This window comes from Lactuca virosa, chromosome 3 (assembly GCF_052849685.1).
Source record: "Lactuca virosa cultivar CGN04683 chromosome 3, Lactuca_virosa_CGN04683_v6, whole genome shotgun sequence".
NCBI lineage: Eukaryota > Viridiplantae > Streptophyta > Magnoliopsida > Asterales > Asteraceae > Lactuca > Lactuca virosa.
In genome coordinates this window covers 177325696-177332162 of record NC_136428.1, presented here as the reverse complement: position 1 = coordinate 177332162, position 6467 = coordinate 177325696, and positions in this window count along the sequence as shown.

Here is a 6467-nt window from a genome sequence, read left to right as displayed (position 1 = left end):
AGGTTTTGGGTAGCAGAATCCATTTCTATCTAGATTTAACCTAGATAGAGAAACTCAGTAACACCGGAAGAGTAGTGCAAGGGATACTCGCACTACTCAGGCACTTCGTCCATCCAGATACAGACGAGTAGTGCCTAGGACGCCATGCCTCCTCATGCGAGAAAATTCACCATCGACCCATAGACGATCGACCGCATTCATCAAAGTTAATACTAGAATGCCAAGAACCACATGATAACCTTCGCGACCAAGAATACTTGAGTAAAGTAGACGGTAAGTTGTGTCAAGCTATATAACCCAGGTCGTAAAGAGATTGTGGACTCGACACCGGTCTAGGTGTTAGTCGGTGGGTTATACAAGAGCACGTGCTTCGTACAAACTGGAGGGAGCAGACACAATGGAGAATGGGGCATGTCTTAGAGATTTGTTAGACTACTAGGTGTTCCAAAGAATACTATCTCTAAAGAGATAGTAGATCCACCTCCCGAGATAGTCAATCACTTCAGAAAATCTCTAAGGGCGAAGCTAGCCCCGATCTGAGACTGCTATCCATGAAACAGCGAAGCAAGTAAGAGAATGATTCTTTCCGAATAGGGATCATACTGTGAAAGCATCTATTAAACGATGAGAAAAATTGCAATTTTCTATGCATCGTCTGGTAAAACCCTCTATCTCGCTGACTTTGAGAGTTTCTGTTAGAAACACCTCGAGGGTCAGAAGTGCAGGTCCATTTTGCACAGGGTCGAGATAGATGCCACGTAACCAATAGATGCTAGTATATAGCCAATACCTCCAATGATCCAGAAAATCTCCGAAAGCCAACCAGTAGGAATTACGACTCCGAATACGACCTGAGACTCCTAGAAACCAATCATGAGGACCACACCTCCAGTAAGGGAAAACTTTTGAACCTCAGAATGGTGATCACGCCAAGTGATGATCTCACCATGGAAGTACATTATGATTCGGGTACTGAAACGTTCCATATTCCAAAGAACTGAGGACCAGCAGAGATTCTTGATAGAATTGGTCCAGTATCCGTCAGGCCCAGACTGTTTTAGGGATTCCATAAATTCCACCCTAACATGTCCACGTCTCAGCGAATGAACCGGTAGTACCCGACAAAACACTCACCATTTTCTCGATTTGATCCATGGAAACCAGGGCCACGTTCGTTAAGAGAATCAGGAGAAATCTAGCTCGGTAAAGGAAACAGATGAAACCTTATCCCGTGTAGCCTAGAGAACGGTGGAAAAGCCATACCTCGTAATAAATGTTCGTTAAGGACTCAGTATAGATCTGATTCCCCAAGGGAATGGGCGGATCAGATAGAACATGAAGTATCCGCATCTTTCGTGTCTATCCATGAGTGTTCGTTAAGATTCTAATTTCGGGACGAAATTCCCTCTAACGGGGGGATGATGTGACAACCCGAAAATCATTGTCCTGTAAAGTTCAGGTATTCAACTTAGCCGAGTGTCAGCCTTCGTTTTGCTATCTTTTAACGAAATTGTGGGTCTATATGAGTGTTATAGGCTTAGTATTGTTGGGTTTTGAGCATTCTAACACTTCATAAGTGTACATGCAACCCTAATAAACCTTGGATCTATGTTTGTCTAAGGTACATGCAAAATATTAATTTCCAAGCTTTATAACCTATCTAGCATGGCATGGGGTACTTTTAAACATAAAAGAACTAGATGAATTACATACCTTTTATTGATTGTTGATTCCTTGGAGTTTGAGAGCCAAGCACCAATAATGTGAATGCCTCAAATGGAAATCACAAATCACCACAAACTTGGAAAATGTATGAGAGAGTATACTAACTCTTAGATTTCGGCCACCACTATTACACACACACTTAGGGGGTTTTTCATGCAACATAAGCTTGTTTATATAGTGTACATGGTTAGGGTGAAAACCTAATAACCCATGTCTTTTCCTCTTCCAAGGATCCATGGGTTAAAAGCTCCGTGGATCATCCATGGACTTCCATATAAGCTTAGCCCATTAACAAATGAGCATTAGCCCACACCATATAAATATAATAGCCCATGATTTAATTAGTCTTCCTTTTAATCACTAAATCAATTCATAATTAATTCAAGATTAAAACTAATTAAATAACATGACTATATATTAATATATTATAACTTATAATATATTAATAAATCGTAAGTATACAATTCTTATAAAATTATCCATAAATAGTTTGGGTGAAGTGCAACCCAAATGGACCATGCCGGGTCGGGTCAAGTATATACCAAATACGTTATGGACTTAGACACCTTATCCAACAGACTCCCACTTGAATAAGTCTAATAACTGTATTTGCCTATATTACTTCAGGAACCAACCGGCAATCGTAGCTCTCGAAAACTCTGTTGAACTATGAAGCGCCATTTTAGATAAGTGATCATATAGCCCTCTATTCTCATGATATCAGCCGGACAAATACATGGAACAATGTCTTACTTATTGTCTAGCAGTTGTTTCTCGATTTCCGATTTGTTTGACAAAGAACTTAACTGAACACATCAATTTAGTTCTGACCGGGCCCGGTACATAGGTCAAAACAAAATCATCGAGGGGCCCAGATATCGCTTCTATTTCTAGAAGGAACAGATAAACTTCGACTCATATGCTTGTTCTACTACCTGTTGAATTGTACACAAAGGCACGTTTTATAACATCAAGTTACTGATGCGTTTACGTGAAATCAATGGACAACCAATTCATAGGTAACAACTCATATCTCTAGGTTTGAAGACTTATATGATATTATCGTCTCACGATCACTCGAGATAAATTCCATGAAGTGATACAAGTGAGCGTGGGTTTATTCCAATACTCATAACTTATGAGCACTAATGAACGTTGTAGCAACCATTGCTATGTCTAAACACCTTTAGCCATCTACAAACCCAATTCATGACAATCTTCATTCATACCTACTTCTGACGTATGACTGATTGTGGAGGTTTGAATAAATTAATTATTCTGGAAGTCAAAACATGCAGAACTGAAACAATAGTAAATAATTGACAATGATAGTAACACTTTACGCATAAATAAATCACACATTTTATTCATCATCAAACGTCGATTACATTTTACAAGTTTCAGAAAAATTATCTAATCTGTAAAACTAATATCGTCCCTCAGCCCGATGCGCCTCACATGCTGCAAATGCTTAACCCTCGTCAGTCCATTCGTAAGGGGATCTGCAGGGTTCTCATCTGACGATACCCTCTTTGCCACGAGGAGTCCTTCTTCTATCTTGTGTCTTATGAAGTGATATTTTCTGTCAATGTGTCGGGATCTGCCATGATCTCTCGGTTCCTTAGCTAAGGCAACCACACTATTGCTGTCACAGAAAATCTCCATAGGTTCCTTAATGGCTGGTATAACTCCAAGGTCTCCGATGAAGTTCTTCAGCCATATCGCCTCCTTTGCTGCTTCACTCGCTGCTATATACTCTGATTCACAAGTCGAATCAGCCACCGTCTCCTGCTTGGAACTCTTCCAAGAGATTGCCCCTCCATTTAGGGTAAAGACCCAGCCCGACTGAGAGCGGAAGTTATCCCTATCAGTCTGAAAACTAGCATCACTATACCCTAGCACTCTCAAGTCATCACTCCCACCAAGGGTAAGGATCTAATCCTTAGTCCTCCGCAGGTACTTGAGAATATTCTTTACCGCAGTCCAATGAGCCTTGCCTGGGTTCCCCTGATATCTGCTGACGATGCTCAAAGCGAAGGCCACATTAGGACGAGTACAAGTCATAGCATACATGATCGAGCCAACAGCGGAAGCATAGGGTAATCGACTCATCTCAGCTATCTCATCTTTTGTACTCGGGCTCTGAGCCTTGCTCAGTTTGGCATTGCTTTGGATCGGTAATTCTCCTTTCTTCGAATTCTGCATGTTGAACCTTTTCAGCACCTTATCCAAGTAGATACTCTGACTAAGTCCAATTAGTCTTTTACTCCTTTCTCTTAATATCCTTATCCCTAGGATATAGGCAGCTTCCCCTAGGTCCTTCATAGCAAAGCACTTCCCAAACCAGGACTTAACCTCCTGCAAGGTTGGGATGTCATTTCCTATAAGTAGTATGTCATCTACATTCAGTACCAAGAAGCTAACTATACTCCCACTAGCTCTTACATACACGCAAGACTCATCTTCACTTCTCAAGAAGCCAAACTCTTTGACCTTCTCATCGAAACAAAGATTCCAGCTACGAGATGCTTGTTTTAATCCATAAATGGATTTCTCAAGCTTGCACACTCTATTAGGGTATTCTGCACTTACAAAACCCTCTGGCTGATTCATGTACACATCCTCAGCCAACTTTCCATTAAGAAAAGCGGTTTTGACATCCATTTGCCATATTTCATAATCATGAAATGCAGCAATGGCCAGCATGACCCTAATAGACTTAATCTTTGCTACCGGTGAGAAGGTTTCATCGTAATCAATACCCTGAGTCTGAGTAAAACCCTTCGCAACCAGTCGAGCCTTATAAGTGTGCACTTTCCCATCCATGTCGGTCTTCTTCTTGAAGATCCATTTGCACCCGACTGTTTTACGGCCTGGTACATTGTCAACCAAGTTCCAAACTTGATTGGCATACATGGACTGTATCTCGCTGTCCATAGCCTCCTTCCATTTAGCAGACTTCGGGCCTGCCATGGCTTCCTTAACACTGTTAGGTTCATCCAGATTTACCAGTGTACTGTAACTGATAAATGTATCACCTTCCGTAGTAATATGAAATCCATAATAAAACTCAGGTGTGTTCCTAACCCTTGTGGAACGCCTCGGAGGTACAGACTCATCAGCTGGATCAACAGGAGTTTCCTCCTCGGGTTGGTTGCTAGTATTTGAGGTTCCTTCACCAATTGACTCTTGAATTTCTTCAAGGTCAATTTGCCTCCCACTGTCTCCTTGGCTTATAAATTCTCTCTCTCGAAAGACTCCTCTCCTAGCCACAAAGACCACATTCTCATTGGGTCTATAGAAGAGGTAACCAAAGGATTTTTGTGGATAGCCGATGAAAATACACCTTTCACTTTGAGGTTCGACCTTGTCATGAGTCTCACGCCTCACGAAAGCCTCGCAACCCCAAATCTTGATGTGGTCCAAATTGGGAACTTTCCCAGTCCACATCTCATGAGGTGTTTTGGCAACCTTCTTTGTAGGGACTAGATTAAGGATGTGGGCGGCAGTCTCTAAGGCATACCCCCAAAAAGAGATTGGTAGCGAAGCTCGACTCATCATAGAGCGAACCATGTCCAACAAAGTTCGATTACGCCTCTCAGCCACACCATTCAGCTGTGGTGTCCTGGGAGGTGTCAATTGTGAGACAATCCCACACTCCTTAAGATAGTCGAGGAACTCAGTACTAAGATACTCACCACCTCGATCGGATCGAAGCATCTTAATGTTCCTACCCAATTGATTTTCTACTTCCTGTTTAAACTCTTTAAACCTTTCAAAAGTTTCTGACTTATGTTTGATTAAGTAGACATAACCATATCTACTAAAATCATCAATAAAAGTCACATAATAGCGATTAGCATCCCTTGTGGCGGTTTTGAATGGTCCACATACATCAGTATGTATAAGGTCCAACAAACCCTCACCCCTTGCACAAGTACCAGTGAAGGGTGATTTTGTCATTTTTCCAAGTAGACAAGACTCACAACTATCATCCGACTTGAGGTCGAACGACTCCAAAACTCCATCCTTTTGGAGCTGGCCTATGCGTTTCTTGCTTACATGTCCAAGACGACAATGCCACAAAGATGCTTTATCCAAGCTAGTAGAAGAATCAATACACAATACATTATTCCCTAAATTATCTACAACCGATACAGCTTCATACACACCATCACAAGGTAATGCTTTAAAATAAAGAATATTATTAAAGAAAGCATTAATACTACCAACTTCATTATCAAAAGAAAAGGTAAAACCTTGTTTATCCAAAGCATGAAAGGAAATAATATTCCTCACCATTTCAGACGAGTAAACACATTTATTCAAATCTAACTTTAACCCACTATCTAGCAACAAAGTATAAACTCCAATCTTGGTAACAGGTGTAACCTTATTGTTCCCCATGATTAAGTTTATCTTTCCGTGCTCCACATCCTCACTTCTTCTTAGGCCCTGCAAGTCATAACAGATATGAATACCACAACCTGTATCAAGCACCCAAGAATTAGAATATGGTGAGTTATTAGACAATATAGTGTAAATACCTGCATGGGATGGTTTCACTTTTCCATCCTTGATATCCTGCAAGTACTTTGGGCAGTTTCGCTTCCAGTGCCCCTTATTTTGACAGTAGAAGCATTCAACATCCTTAGGGATGGCAGAAGGAGTGATAGAACCACCTTTGGTTCTAGATGAGGAGCCTTCAAGGGACTTTCCCTTGGTACCCTTCGAAGGGTGCT